Genomic DNA, 16,053 nt, shown 5'->3' on the forward strand with positions numbered 1-16,053 from the left:
TAAATCTACAGTTGGGACAGTTTTAAAATAAAGAAGTTTTAAATGTTGGGCAAAACCCTGAAGGACTCCGGCTATGGCCACCTCAGTGTATTACACTGACTTTCAAAAAATACAGAGGCCTCTGCAAATGTTTCTTCTGTTCTGGCTGTAGAACCACATTGCCATATAGACTTCCACTTAGTGTGGTTTTACTGGAAATTGGGAATGTCCACTTTCATTCTCATTAGCCAGTAACTCAGCAAGAAGCAATCAAGTGGCCAGAGCTTTCCCCTGGTCCACATTGATTTTTAAGGATTCTTCTGGGGCTGTCTGCCTCCAGTTGTCTGAAAGTGTGCTTTCACATCCTGAGATGTTTTAAGGTGTATGTAAAAAAATTGAGATAATTAGTCATTCAAAGAAAGAATGCCAAGCATGGTGGGACATAATTGTATTTCTACATCTAAAGAATGTGATGAATTCACCACAGCTCCAGAGATAATCTCCAGAGAAAGACGCCATGGCACACTTTATTTGTGGTTGCCATTTTTTCCCAGCTGGATTGTGTTAATAAGTTCCCATACTTGCACATGTTATTTGTCCCATCAGCCACACCTGGACACATCCATTTCCATGTCATGCAGATCCCCAAACTACCAAGCTACAGAGAGTCTGATGTGATTCCCCCTCTCTTCAGGGCCAGAGGTGAGACAAAACTAATAAAAAATCCAACTAGTAATTAGTAAACCTTCTCCTGCATTCACTAGGAATCAGGTGATGAGTTAAAAAGGAAACAAGAACTGCTGACAGCTCAAAATGCCACATTCCTCTCATTGGTGCCATTGAGTCTAATCATAAAAAAAACAAAACACAAACCTAAGCAACCAACCAAACAGAAAAGTAAATCTGCAATTAAAAGCAATGGTTAAAACATAATGCAATTAATAATTTGAGTTTGCTTTGATTGCAGGGAACAGGTTCATTCAGCACTGCCTCAAGCTTGCATCTGCTAAAGGTCACTGACTGCCCATAATGACCAGGGTAGGGAAATGAGTCAATCTGTTGTAAAACACTAATAATAGCAGTGGTGCTTGGAAACAGATATCATGGCAGCACACAGGTGGGACAGGGAGGAGGGGAAGAGCAGCTGCCAAAGCTGAAATGTACCTGCTGACTGCCTATTCTTAAAACTGGCCATTCCTCAGATCCCCAAAGCTCGCAGCCCACATATCCTAGAAAAGGCAGCCTCAAGAGCACACAGAGATGTCTGCACTCCAAATTAATTTTGAAAGGATTCATGACTGGAAAAATGCTTGCACTGGAAACAAATTAACCCTGAACTTTTACCTCCAGGAAGATCAGTCACTGGTTTGATAGTTCAAGGCTCCAGGTTAGACAAGATCCTGCAGTGGGGGATGAGGGACAAATGTTTTTATTATGGCCGTTCCATTTTGCCTTGTGAATATTTTCCTTATGTACTGAGACAATGAATTTTACACAAGATAATTATGAATTGATACAAATTACTCCTCATAAATATGAATGATGCTCTGTTTTCTGAACTGGAGGCACTGAAAGATACAAAGGCATTCAAAAGACACAGTGTTTAAATTTATTTTTTAAATTGAAGAAGTCTCACATTTTGTGTTTACAAATGTACCTCAACTGAGTGTTGCTTGTTTTTGGTGAAATTTATATGGCATGTCAGATCTTTGGTTCTGACAGTGGTTCTCCCAGTGGAAGAGCCTTGTGGTGTTTTTATATCTCTTGTTTCAGCTGAGTAACAAGAACCACTCTTTCCCAGATGGTGAATTTGCCTAACCATAGCTATGCAACCTCTGAAACAAATACAATAATATAGACAAACCTTTAACTCCCTCACAGGCAAATCATCCATGAACAAGGGGTTGCTATGTTTTGCTCTCAGCAGAATGGCCTCTGGTCCTACCCACCATAGGGAAGCAGAAACTGATGGATCGTCTGGGAACTTGGCACTGATATGATGCAGCTCTCAAGAATTAACACAGTTTTGGGGGTTTGTTTCTTCTCCTATCTTTTTCCAAAAAAGGGAAGAAGATAATCTCCAGGCTAAGTGTGCTGAAAAAACTCATCAGAACTCTACAGAGATGGTCTTCAAAGACCTTCAGCTCCACTGAAGTACCATGAGAATTGCAGAGGACCAAACAAGTACAAAATTGATAAAGCTGTGCTATCTAACTTGAAAATACCCTGGGAGATTTGCTGAAAGCAAGAAAACAGCTCAGAACAGCAAAGAGAGAGATGGGGAAGAAGTGCAAAGAGAGAGAAACAGGATTATTTTTCCTTAGCTAGAAAAAATTACTTTGGGTTCAAACATACCTTAAACTCTAAGAGATCTGCTCACAGGGTTTCATAATTTTGCATTTTTTCCCCTTACCATGCCAGATAAAAAGTCTGCCTTTGATACTAATTGATTGTTTCATTTTCACTGGCACACTTTTCTAACAGATGGTTGCCCCAACCTTTTATTCCTGAGCACCCTCTTGAAGATTTGAAATAACCAGTGATAGAAATTAATTGAATAATTGAACACAACCTGGTTCTGCCTGTTCCCTCTCTCCTCTATCAAAGCTGACTTCTAACAGATGTCCAAAAAGTTCATGCCCACTCTGGCCTTCAGTACATAACTTTCTTCTACAGAAAAGTTTCATATCTCCCCATTTCTTTCTCCAGATTTTGAGCAGGTGATATTTTCCATGCATAGCTGTATACTGATAGGAAGTTGTGGTTTTTGAGGAAAGAATATTTAAAGAGGACTTCCCAGTTTTCATGGGCAACTTCATTATTTAAAAAGGACGCACACAAAATCACCTCCCTATACTTGAAAAGTGAGACCATTCCACCCTTCTCTGAAAATGGGAAACATACTTCCCCTTGGGTATAGTGCTGCCATGAATCATGGGGCTTATGGTTCAATTCTACAGATCCCTTCTCTGCTTTATAGGCCAACTTCTAAAGCCAGGCCATGCTCCAGAAATCTTTTTACTAAACCAGACATAAACATGTTAAAAAATATACATCTACAGAAAGAAAATAAAGGAAATTTAAGCTTTAAAGAGGCTTAATATTGAAAAAATAAATCATTCTAGCATGAGGCTTTATCTTAAATAAACAGGGACATAAAATGTATGTATCAATAGCTAATCCTTCTCAGCTGCTTCCATCCAGTGTCTTAATTATAGCATAAGGTTGCATTATACACAGGCATGCAAAATGACCTCAATTCCCCTCTGTGCAGCATCTGCCACATTACATTATTCTGCTTTCCTGCCACATTGCCTGCAATGGGCCTTTGTGGAGCCAGCCCTGTCCTGAGCATTGGCTGATGGAGCACCTGAGTGGATTTGTTTGTTTGTTCCTCTCCCGAGGGTGCTGCGGTTCAGAGCCCCTGGCGGTGCCACCACAGCTGGGCCAGCCCTGTCACACACCGAGCCACCCAAGCCACCACAGCTAGGCCAGCCCTGTCACACACTGAGCCACCCAAGCCACCACAGCTGGGACAGCCCTGTCACACACTGAGCCACCCAATCCACCACAGCTGGGACAGCTCTGTCACACACCGAGCCACCCAAGCCACCACAGCTTTCCCATGGCATGACCCACCAAGCTGCAATGGCACTGCTGCAGGGGCTGTCAGGGCATGCAGGATATGATCCATGGCAGGGGAGGAGGAGTTCTGGGAAGCAGGTCTGCAGAGCTCTGAGCATTGTGCTTCCCTCTAAAACTGCCTGCTTGGGAATTAGACATTCAGCAAAGACAGCTGGCAGCCAAATCCTTGTCATTTATTTATTCTGGGTGATGTCTTGTGAAGGCTGACCTAGAACAGAGACTAGATGGAGCTAAAGAATAAAGTAGGGATTTATTGAAAGGCCTCAATGGATGCACCATAGGCAGCACAAGAGCCCAGCCAAGGCTACACCCAAGATAAACCAAAATTGTCACAAAATGCATGACCAGTCACAGGATCTCACACTTTCATAAGTTATGGTCCATCAGCATATTGGAGTTAATTGTCCAATTATAGCTTTAGGTTATGAAGTCCCATCTTTCTTGTTTTTCTCTCTTCAGTCCACATTGTTTATGCTCTTGGGCCTGAAATTTGGATCATTTGTCCTTGGTCCCCAGCTAGAGAAGGAATTGTTTTGTCTCCCTACTCCATGAAGAGAGCTTATTATCTCCTAATATGTAGCTCAGAAGTACACACTAAAGCAGCACAGAATCTGAAAAATATAAAAGCTAAAACCTGAGGCATCATGGGGTGAGCTAATGCTGATCATGCCAATCAATTATTCCTAGGTCTGTTACTTGCTTTACCAGACTAAAGCTCCTCTGATTACATCTGTGTGTTTTCAGAGATATTGCATGATTCACCTTTAAACAGAACAAAAAATAAAGACTGAGTTCTGGAATGGCTGTGTGGTATTATGTCATGATACAGCATGATATAATAACCCTAAAAAAGGAAAAACAATAATGTGACTGGAAGATATGGTTCACTAAATTCCAATGCTCCACATATCTATTGGCCTTAGTAATAGTAGTAGTATTATTTTAAAATCTCTCAGAATACATTTAGGAATTATGTTTATGTAACAGATCTGCCTGATTACAACACACAGATAATGTAGGCATATCTGAAAATGTGCTAAAAGACAAAAAGGAGATTTGCAAGCTATACAAGAAGATTAAGAAAAAGAATTCAAAAATTAACACTAGCCATGAAAAATTATAAACTTGTAAGAATGAACATGCTTGTGCAGAGATCTGGAGTTTCAAGGCACAAACAAATCAAAGAAGCTTCATTTAAGATCATACTTTCCTCTTAAATTGTTTGATGTTACTTACACAAACACACACACTTTTGGATCATGCATGCAAAAATCCTTTGACTTCAACAGCTATAATTTAACTGTTGATTCTATGGGATTTACCTTTTAGAATTCTAAATTACACATCTGAAAACTTTGGTCAAGTGTAGTATTTCAGGACTTCATGATTATTGGGGGAAAAAAGAAAAACAAAATCTATCAAAACTCTGCATGCCAGTGAACTCTGGGGACTGATGAAATTGTTAAAGGAACCAGGGTGCAAAGGTGTTCCTGAGCCCTGTATGAAAGCAGAGGTAGTTATTGATAATCCATATACCTGATCTAAAGTCTTTGGATATGCCAAATCTCCTTCTTCCAAATCAGACAACATTCTCTTTTTACCACTGTTAACCAGCCTAACGTCCATTTCCCACAGTAATTATTTATTTACTTTTACTAATTGCATCTTCCCTTCTCATACATTCAAAATCTATTTAGGGCTGCAGTAATGAAGGCTTTGGAGAAGGAGAGAATCACAGAGTAAAGTTGGGAAATACCATAATTCTTTTCCACCCCTTGGCATTCAAACTTCAACACATCTCCAAAAGTTCATTATAATAGAAATTGGACTTGATTGGCTGAGTGGGCATTAAGACAGAATCAACATTTCTGAGGGAAAGAATAGAATTTTCAAATCTGATCATCAAGCAGCCCCAGCAATTGAATTTATAAACAAGACACTTACTTTATAAGACAGAGAAAAGATTGATGCTGTTGAAGAAGTGCTGCAATTACCTAAATTAATGAAATCAGGAAGCCACACCTACTCCACATGACTGACTCACTCCCCTGGCTCTGTCTCCAGCTTGGAAAGGTGGATTTAGCAACTGAAGCGTCTAACATGGAGCAAGCACTGTAAGTTATGTGCATCTAACAAGCTCCTTCAGAGTGTTGTGAGAAGCACAGCATGGTTGAGAGATCATGGCTGTTAATTATTTCCCTGCCTTGGAAGAAGAGAGCCACACATCCCTGGAGAGAGCCCTTGCATTTCAACAAAAGCCTTTTCTCCAGGGAGGGAAGTTTTACAAGCAGAAGTTGCTTTGTGTGCCAGGATGATCAGAGCTGCTGCTGCCTTTGAAGGTACAGTCAGTTCTTGCAAGGCCTTATGGTACAAATCCTCATCCTACCACCTGATAAAAGGTTTTTTTTTAGAAATATCCAACCCCAAAGCTATAATATATGTAAAATGCAGTCTTTGATAAAGGATAGTCACGTGTAGGGCCACCTCAAGCCATAGGAAGACCCTGAGGTCATATATGAGGCTTATAGAAGCAGCCTTTGCTTTGCTGCCTCCTGCTCACCTCTGGGAAGGCAGAAAAGCTGCCCCTCTAACAGGAAGATTTAGGGAATGTAGGAGACTGGGCTGTAGCAAACATGGGTCCTTCAGGATGTTTACTCTCTCAAATGTGCACATTCCTCCTCTGTTCCCTGGAGCAGTGCCTCTGTGCCTGCAGATACCATGCTTCTCTGAGCCCTGCTGCACTGCCCTGGTAGGAAGAAGTGCTTGGGGCATCTCCTCAGCTCAGGAGGCAGCAAGAGGCTGACAAGAAATACAAGCATGAAGCCATATAAGGTGGCAGGGAAGCAGCTTCTCCAGTGATGTTATCCAGTTCCATTGCCTGGAGATACTGCCCAGGGCCACAGATGGCAAATAATAATGATATTCTCATAATTTCTTAGAAGAATGCAGGTAACAGGAAGGCCAATCCACAAAGAAAGTAATTGAGACCAGAATACCCATCCTGACACAGTGAGCTGACTTCAGAACCAGCCTTTTGATTTCTCTGAGACATATACTCTGTTTACAAGTTTTGAGTCTGATTGCAGTTAGTGTGCAGTAACCTCAAAACCACTGAAACTCATGGAGGGATGTGATTCCATGTAAACTGAATATAATTTTCTTTTTTTAGCCCTCTGTTATAATTTTCTTTTTTTAGCCCTCCTCCAAACAGAGGAATTATCCTCTGTTTGGCAGGACCAAACAGGATAATTCTGCCAGCAACAAAGGCCAGAGCAGAATTACACTAAGAAAGACTGACTCAAAAGAAAAATATTTCTTTCTATCATAAGTGCTTCAGAAAGTTACCAATCTTGTGAAAATCAAGTTGACTTGAGAATAAGTTTTTTTTTTTAATAGAGATGGGGCCAAATACAAGTATACAGAAACATACTGAGAGATGCTTATTAACATAAGAAGGGTGTTTATTAACATTACAGTAACCCCCAACCAAGCATTGGCCCTGCACCAATACATAAAAATAGATTGTTTTCAGCCAGTAAAAGCTAAAAATAACTAGAAGAGAGAAAGAGAGAGAAAAAAAGAGCTCAAAGCAATGTGACATTCTAGAAGCAAAAAATGATTGATATCAAATTTTCAGAGTGAAATCTCTAATGCTTTCTTTCCTCCATTGGCTTGAGATGATGCAGACAGGTGAAATAGATCCTAAGTAGTCCACAATTTCTTGGTGAACTGATATTTCCTTTGCCAGAGAATTGAAAAAAAAAAAAAGAAAAAATAAAAAAGAGAAAAACATCTGTGTTTAGACTATAAAGAAAAGGTCTGTTTCTGTTTCCTGGTTGTTTTAGATGTTGAACATTACTATGCTACCTGTGTTTATCAGGTTAGTGCATATTTTCCATGTACCATCTCATTCACATAATCAGCATCTTGGAGGAGTGGGTGGAAATTATTCCTTTAAAGGTTAATCATCATTCAATTGCTGGACTAAGTTTGCTAATGTACAGTGCCTAACCCTTTCTTTTCCCTACCATCATTGTCCTTCAGTACATAAAGTTCTTCCTCCCTCATGCTTAATCCTCTCCAATGCATTTATTCAGAATAATCCTATCTTCTCTCAGCCTTCAATTTGCAGCCTTCAACTGCTAAGCCAGCTAAGCTTTTTTCATCTTCTCCCGCAAGCACATGCTCTGTTCTCTTTGGTAGTCTCTTTTTGCCCTTCTCCCCATTTCATTTTCATGAACTGAAGTGACAAAATCAGAGCCCATTCACGTGGCCTTGGGCAGCAGCTGATTACCCTGCAGGGGCTGCAAGCTCTCCCAGTGCACTGCTGGGGCTGCATCTCTTGTTTCACATCAGCTGCACAGCAGTGGGTTCAGGTGCATGCAGAGATCTCCTCCCCTCAAAACCAAGGTCCTTTCTCTGCTTCCAGAGGAGGCATCCTCCAGTTACACCAACAAATCCTGCATTAATCTGTAATGAATGACTTCACATTATTGTGATTAAACTGTGAGTGGGCCATGTTCTCATCTGAGATGCAGAGTGAATCTTGCCTCATTTCATTAGCTAAAAAGAAGTGACCTCAGATTTCCAGCCACGTAACAGATCCATCTTTAGGCAGCCTCCTGCTTGAGCTATCTACAGCTACTCTGGAGGCCATTAAAAAGTTGTGTTTATAACATATTGTTTTGTGCGTAATGTTCTACAAAGAGAGGGTGCTTTTGCTATGACATATGGTGTACAATGTAAATGAGCTCTGGTGTAACAAATTAAAAAGCTTTTACAGCAACCTCTAAATACTATTTATGGCTCCCAAGAGCTACCTAGGCTGGCCACCAGTCAAATAATTGCAGTCACTACACCAAGTGCCAGAGTGCATTTTGTTGACTAACTGCTTCTTCAGCGAGCTGTGCAATCTATTTCTATGAGATGTACCAGCCATAAAACACCATCCATTTTGACAGCAAAATTGCAAAAGCACAATGTGTTACCAGGTGTCATTCAAAGAATGGAGGCTGTAATGAGGGGGCCATTTGTAAAATCTCCCTGATCCTTAACACTTGCAGCTTTTGTTACAGCAAAGGAAACTCATTGTGATGCAAGGTCTCTCCAAAGCTGAAGCCTCTCAAGGGCACAAGAGCCCTCTCCTGTCTGTACATGCCGGGAAAACTGGTGCATAGGGCAGACTGAAATACAGGAACTAAAAAGGTTTCCAGTGAGTGAAGGGGTCCAGTTCTGTGGGGACAGAGAATCTGCCAGAAAACAGCCATTTCCCTGGAATCTGATTTTGTGTTTAAGAGAAAATTCTATTTATTTGCACTAAAAAATATTCTGGAAACAAAAGGAAACCGAGAAACCAGCCCAAATCATCAGTTTTTCACATGTGTTTTACAGAGTCATAGAATAGTTTGGGTTGGAAGGGACTTTAAGTTTATCTAGTTCCAAATGCCTGCCACAGGCAGGGACATTTCCCACTAAACCAGGAACTCAGAGACCCATCCAACCGGGCCTTGAACACTTCCAGGGATGAGGCATCCACAGCTTCTCTGGGCCACTTTTTTCAGTTCCTCACTATCCCCACAGTAAAGAATTTCTCCATTATATCCAATCTAAGCCTAGTCTCCTTGAGCCTAAAGCCATTACCCCTTGTGCTATCAATTACACATCCTTGCCTAAAGTCCCTCTCCAGCTGTATTATAAACTTCCTTCAGGTACTGAAAGGCCACAATAAGATTTCCCCTGAGCCTTCTCTTGTCCAGGCTGAACAATCCCAACTCTCTCAGCCTTTCCTCACAGAAGAGGTGTTTCGTTCCTCTAATCATCTTTGTGGCTTTCCCCTGAACTCACTCCACCAGGTCCATGTCCATTCTGTGGTGGGGACCCCAGAGATGTTTCTGGGAATCAAAAGCCAATCAACCAAACAAAAAAATCCTGAAGATCAAGCTCCTTTCACTATTTAAAGAAATGCATGTGTTGAATCATCTAAAGGTTGGGTTGTTTCTATGTATGCTGTCAGGATTTTTGGTTGGTTTCAAGCCAGAGGGTACCCGGTAAATCTTCTTTGTCCCACCTGAGTACAGCAAAGGTAAGGCAGGCAATGGATATTCCATAGCTCTGAAAATGTCCCATTTATCACATGAAAAATCACCCCTTGTTTTTCTCCTCTAGGTCTGTTTAAATACAGTCATGGCAGTGTTGCTACAAATCTCTACGTGGATCCCAAAGGGGACAGCAACAGGCACAGCCCCATTATTTGAGGCTGTGACATGTTTTGAGGCACACATCCCAGGATGATGGCTGCATTGCTTCACAACTGAGCCATCCCCCTTGAGCTGTCTGCAAGCCAGGCTTAAACCTACACTGCAGTTTTCCAGAGCCAAAGGTTTACTGTCAAATGAGCCGAAAGGTTCCTGACAAAATTGCTGTGACATTATGGCTTTAATAGGCACTGGCAATACAATCATCAATCATGGATACTATATTTAAGTTGGAAAACATTTCTGTGGCTTAGAAAAGAGGAACAACATTAAATACCTAAATAGCAAGTGAGAGTATATGTTTGTAGTCTTTTGGTGTAGAGAAGTTTTGAAAACAGAAATTTGCTGGTAAAGACTATCAAGAGGATGCCTGCAGAATTTAAAGAAAGTAAGGAGGTGAATGGCAAAGAACCAGGGACTTTGGCCTTTTCCTGCATTCTGAATTTATTAACCATTTTATGACATTGTAGAAAAGAAATAACTGTGCCCAGGACATAAAGAGTTACTCAGTAATTTAGGAAATGCTCTTCCTTCAGGTATTATGTCTCTTTCTTCCAGACACTGCAATCCCAGAAATCCTTTGTAAAAAAAAAGGAAAATAAATTTAAAGGCTCTAAAATGATACTATCAGAAAAGTAATGTGGCTTTTTTCCCCTGCAGATTTCTGAAACCCAACTCCAGATCCCCAGCTCAAACAGAATGAAAAAAAGGCAATGGTTTTACACCATTATTTGTGACTAGCAGGTTTCAATCAAAGACAATTGAAGCTCCAGGCCAATATTGCACTGAACTCGGGGCCATGTCTATCACTGAGAACAAAATACGGTTTACAAAGGGGAAAGGTTCCCACAAATCACAGTCCAGACACACTAGATTTTCTAACTGTCTAGACAAATAGGACCATCCCCGTGCCAACATTAATAAACCTTCACACATTCCAGTAAACACTTGGTAGCTCCATCTCTCTGTCAATCATTTTTAGCCCCTAATGGGAATGCTTTTAACTGTTGATATTTGACTGTTAACACCAATTCCCTTAACTCAATGTTCCTTTGCCAAGCAAGCAGCTTCAGTCTGGCCATTATGCATGGTAGAAATCTACATTTCTCATTATCAGTGACTGCATTTATATTTGAGGACTAAAGGATTAAAAAAGCTTAGGGAGAAAATATTCTTGGTAGCTGATTTGAATAAGGAAAAGTGTTAACCCTGGCAAGCAGATATTGAGTTGAAAATAAGGCAATTAGAGAGAAACTAATTTTTTTTATAACACAAATTTAACAGAATTAAGTCTATACCACTTCACACATTAACAACATTCTTGTATTTGCCAAGAAACAATAAAAAACCCACCAGACTTTAACTGCTTTAATATGTTTCTAATGGCAGTGAATGTGTCCCTAAATATCAGTGGTCTTGTACCAGAGAAATTACAATTGTGCAGTCAGATAGTTTCATAAACAAGTATTTGTACAATGAATCTATTATATACCTTCTTTCTCTAAAAAACAAGGAGGCTATGCTTCTTGATATAACTAGATAATAATATAACATTTAAATAACTTCTCAATTGCTTATTTGGGTTCAAACATGCTGACTTAAATCTGATTAAGCAATTATGAACAAATTTTCTGTTATTTTGACCAGTCTATTAGCCATCTAATTTGGTTCCTGAGGGTAGTAGATAAAAAATAACAGCTAAAGCTATTTTAACTCCATAGCTGGGATACAGCAGCAGATTACCAATTACACTCAGAAGATGAATTACCAGTAGGTTTCATCTTCTTTAAATAAATACCAATTTAAGTCAAGTAGGTCTGAAAATCACTTCATGCTGAGGAGTAGCTATATTGCTACCTTTAATGGAAAATTAGCAGTGGGCTACAAGATCTGTGAAAGAGCTGAGGACATTTTCTCTTTTCACTAGATGAGGGCTCAGCTGATTCAAGCATAGCACAGGTAAGCTGAAAGGAGCAGAGAAAATCTGGAGCAGGAGTCCAAAAGCTGCTGTACTGTCAATGAGAACAGGACTTTATTTAATATTCACATCCATTTTTGCCAGACTTGACTTTTCAAATTTCACAAAAATTAAGGGCATAGCAATAAAATGATAATGTATTTAAAATTACATTTTCTCAGTGCCCAAAAAAATCTGTTCATTCAGAGAATTAATTGTTGCCCATTTATTGCAGGACTATTTATATTGTTAATTGCATATTGTTATAGGTTAAATACAGTTGCTTATGATTTAAATGTAATCATGTAATAGACTTAGTTGTAAGAAACATATAATTACTATATAGGCTGGGAAGCTGGATTAGCATTGCAACATAAATAAAAGAGACTTTACTGCTCCTGATATTACCACTGAGCAAACACTTAAACTGCTGACAAATTTTTACTTGTTCCTTTGGTCATTATCTGAATGGTTTGTGGACATTTTCTTCAGTATGGAAAATGAAGATTTCATGTCACAAGAGCTGTAAATGGCCAGATAATGGGAAGCCATTAGCAGCATGCTCACCACATAAATCCAGCCTGTGGAGTAAAACCAGCCTGCACTGAGATCACAGCCCTCTCCACCTTGCAGATCACTGTTCTAACCTTTGTCTTCACGTATCCATGTATCCTTGGGTACCTGCCCTTCTCCCTAGGGATTCAAGTTTGGTAAAATTTAGTGGCTATTGGCCTAGAGGTGGACTAGAAGTTGCTGCTGGTCCCTGCTGGCTTCCTGGTTCAGTATTGCCTCCAAGGTGGAACAGTCACTTCCCCAAAACACCTTTCTGCTCTAAACCAAAATGCTCATAAAGACACTTGACACTGGGCTCTGTCCACACTCCTGTTCCTGCTCCGGAATACCAGTTCCTACCCCAGTGAGCCTTGCTCTTGAGGGCTACAGACCTTTTAACCTGAATTTCTGGATATTTAATACCACTGAGCTGTGAATAGCAGTAGCCAAAATAACACAGATAATCAATTACCTGTCCCCAGTAAGTTATTAATTAAATTAATATCTTCCACTCGTTTCAGTACTGCCCATTGACTTTGACAAAATAAAACTGGATGTATCAAGCTCACTTCAGCTCCCACGTCACGTAGCTAATTTAATCAAGGCAACCAGACAATCTTATTCATTTATCGCAAAAATAAAGATGTGATCCCTTGAATATAACATGACTGAAATTGCTGGAATCAGATAGAAGTAAAATCAGACATCTCTAGCCCACTGGCAAAAAGAAAAAATAAAATCCAGCAGCAGAACAGCAGCCTGTTGAGTTTTATTTGTAGATAAATGGAACAGGTATAATAAATGTGAATCGTGACAAAAGGGGATTATGTGAGAACAAATAAAGTATCGTTAGCTCTGCAAAATGTTTTCAGATGTCTTTTCTCCCTGGCTACCATGAGATAATTTCTAATTGTCTGAGTTTTGGCAACCACACCCCTTGGGGGTTCTAATCTCAATGGTTTAGGACAGTCAAATATACAGGTTTTGTAAAAAACCACATTATGCATGGTTTAGACTTAGTAGGGAGAGGGGGTAGGCTGATCTGTCATATGTGGAAATAAATAGGAACAGTCAAAATTTGAAACCACCTTAACACATATTTTGGGAAAACAGTGGTTGCTGCAAATATTTGCAATTCAAATCTCAGCAATTTTCATCTCTTTTTATGAAAAGTCCTTCCAGCTTTTTTTGAAGGATTAGTTATATATTAAAAGGGAGATTTTCTACTGGAGTAAACTGTCTTTCAGATATTTCTGATTCAAGCATAAATCCATTTACCTTTCACAGGCCGTTCTGCAGTTCTTTTTGTGGTGCTCATTAATTAATAAACAAAACCTACTGCATTTAAGACAGCCTGTTTTTCACTCAGCTTTATTGCCTTTGATTACTGCTTTGAGACTTCATCAACTTATCAAGGGTAGGTTTGTGAAAAATACTATGAAACTATAATCAGAAAAGCCAAAGTGTTTAGGAGAAGTTAATAAAAAGCTCCAGCCGAAATTATGGCAGTTTAGAGATGTCAGCTTGCTCTTGTCCCACACTGGAACATTTGTCTTTCAAACACTCCTTCAGATATTTTCATGAGAGGTTTTTATGTTGGAAGATCTAAAACATTACAGGAAAAGTAATGCATGCAGCTCTTCTTTTACCCAATAAGGAATTCCTGGAGATGCAGAGGGAAAAGCAGGACAGCAAAGCGCTGCATCACTTGAACAAGGTGCTTGGCTGCTCTCTTGCTCTCTGAGACAGGGACACTGGCCAGCCAACGGCAAATGCACCTTCCCAACATGCAAAAGTTATTTTGAATGGCAAAGTGGTTAAACAAGGACTGAAGGACATATCTAAGCCTTACCTCACCTGAGCAGCCAGAAGCAAAGCTGCAGTGTGATTTTAGTTTTACAGGCAGAATCCTGGGTGGAGGTGGACACTGATTTTTTAGAAAGCAATATTTTCACACAGCTGACTCTTTTTATATTAATTGATAAATTGGAATTTGCTAAGCTTGAATACTAACATCCTGGAAACACTTCATTCCAAAAGATTAGACTGAAAACAAAATGAGAAGTAACTTGAACAGGAACCAGGTATTGGAATAAGGAGAATCATTGACACACCTTGAGATAAGGTGATACAGGCATTTCCAGGGGAGCTGGAAAGTGTTTACTGGTGGTGTGCCCTGCTCATCACCTTCTGAGCACTTTCAGCTTGTGGGCGGCTGTTTTCACCTCTGAGCAAAACAGGAGTTGAAGGAGGATGCTGAGAGCCATGGTGCACTGACTCTCTGTATTTGCCTTAAAAAAGAGGGATGCAGAGCCAGACACTGGCACAGACACTGTAAAGAAGACACAGGATCTGTCCTATGCCTGCTATTCTCTTCTTCCTTGTCACAGGAGTAATGAGTGGGGTAGAGGAGGAATAGCCACCTCTTTTCCAGATACACTAGAAGATAGCTGCAGACAGTTCTACAAACTGTCCCAGAGCATGTTCCAGTATCATGCCTGTTGTCTCCTTCCACTACAAAAAACATACTTATCAACATTTTGCAAGTATGGGAAAAAAAGTCTTTTCTGTGCTAGACTAAAACAGGAGTGACATTCACAAGGACCTATCAAATGTGTCATGTAGATCATCTCATTTTATGAGTTCTTCCCTCAAAATACACAAAGAAGATATGCATAGTAATACAGCATGTTTTTGTTTCTTTGAATAGCATTTAAAAGAAAAAGTGACACAGCCAAATGATATCCAAAAGTCATATTTCAGACCCAAAAAGACTTTCCAAAATCCTATTTACTTAAGACATGCTCATTGATACCACAATATTAATATTTCCCAGCTGTAAGTGGCACGGACCTGTAAGTGAAGCAGAGAAAGGCTGATCCAGATTCTCACTAACTCTTTATTCTACATTTGATCAGTCAAGTCAGAAATAGGTATGGCTTTATAAACTATCCATGCACTCAGATCTTCATTACACCGGCATGGAAAGTTTTACTGGTAAAAGCAAAACAAAGCTCTTGAAAAAGATCAGATTGATCTGTACTTCTTCAGTGGGTTGTCTCTAAGTGATTTTTTTATTCAGGCACATAAAGAGTATAGGTACAGTCAGCGCCTAGGGCCATCCAGATACCCCAGGCAGTGGGGGAAAAGTGTACAGCACAAACAATAGTTCCACTTATGTGACTTTCACTATTTGCTGAATATGAAAAGGTTGCTTTTAATACCTGCTGCCCTTTTCTGAGCAGAGCTGTGGACCTCCTCTGGGCCAATAACGACTTCAGTACTCCCACAGCTTATTCCTTCTCAGATATTCAAGAAAGAAAGTCCTATTTTCAGCAATTTCAGAAACAGTGATCTGAGACTTCAGCAGTGAGAAATGACTCAATTACTCAGACCTCTTAGGGAACACATACTAAGCAAATGTATCCATCTTATTAAAACAACCACCTTGAAGTTCAATGAAAACAAGAGAAATTATATTACTTTCCTTGGGAATCTCCTCTTTTTTGAATAAAAGCATATATCAATTGATAATAATGTGAATATAAACAAGAGATGCCCGCTGCCTCTTCACATGCCTGAGCTCCTGCCCGCGCACAGGGCAGCAAAACCCAGCTGTTCCCAGCCAGGGAGCGCAGCCCTGTTCCCGCAGGAGGCTCTCCTGAG

The sequence above is a fragment of the Zonotrichia leucophrys genome, chromosome 6 (genome assembly GCF_028769735.1).
Source record: "Zonotrichia leucophrys gambelii isolate GWCS_2022_RI chromosome 6, RI_Zleu_2.0, whole genome shotgun sequence".
Classification (NCBI taxonomy): Eukaryota; Metazoa; Chordata; class Aves; order Passeriformes; family Passerellidae; genus Zonotrichia; species Zonotrichia leucophrys.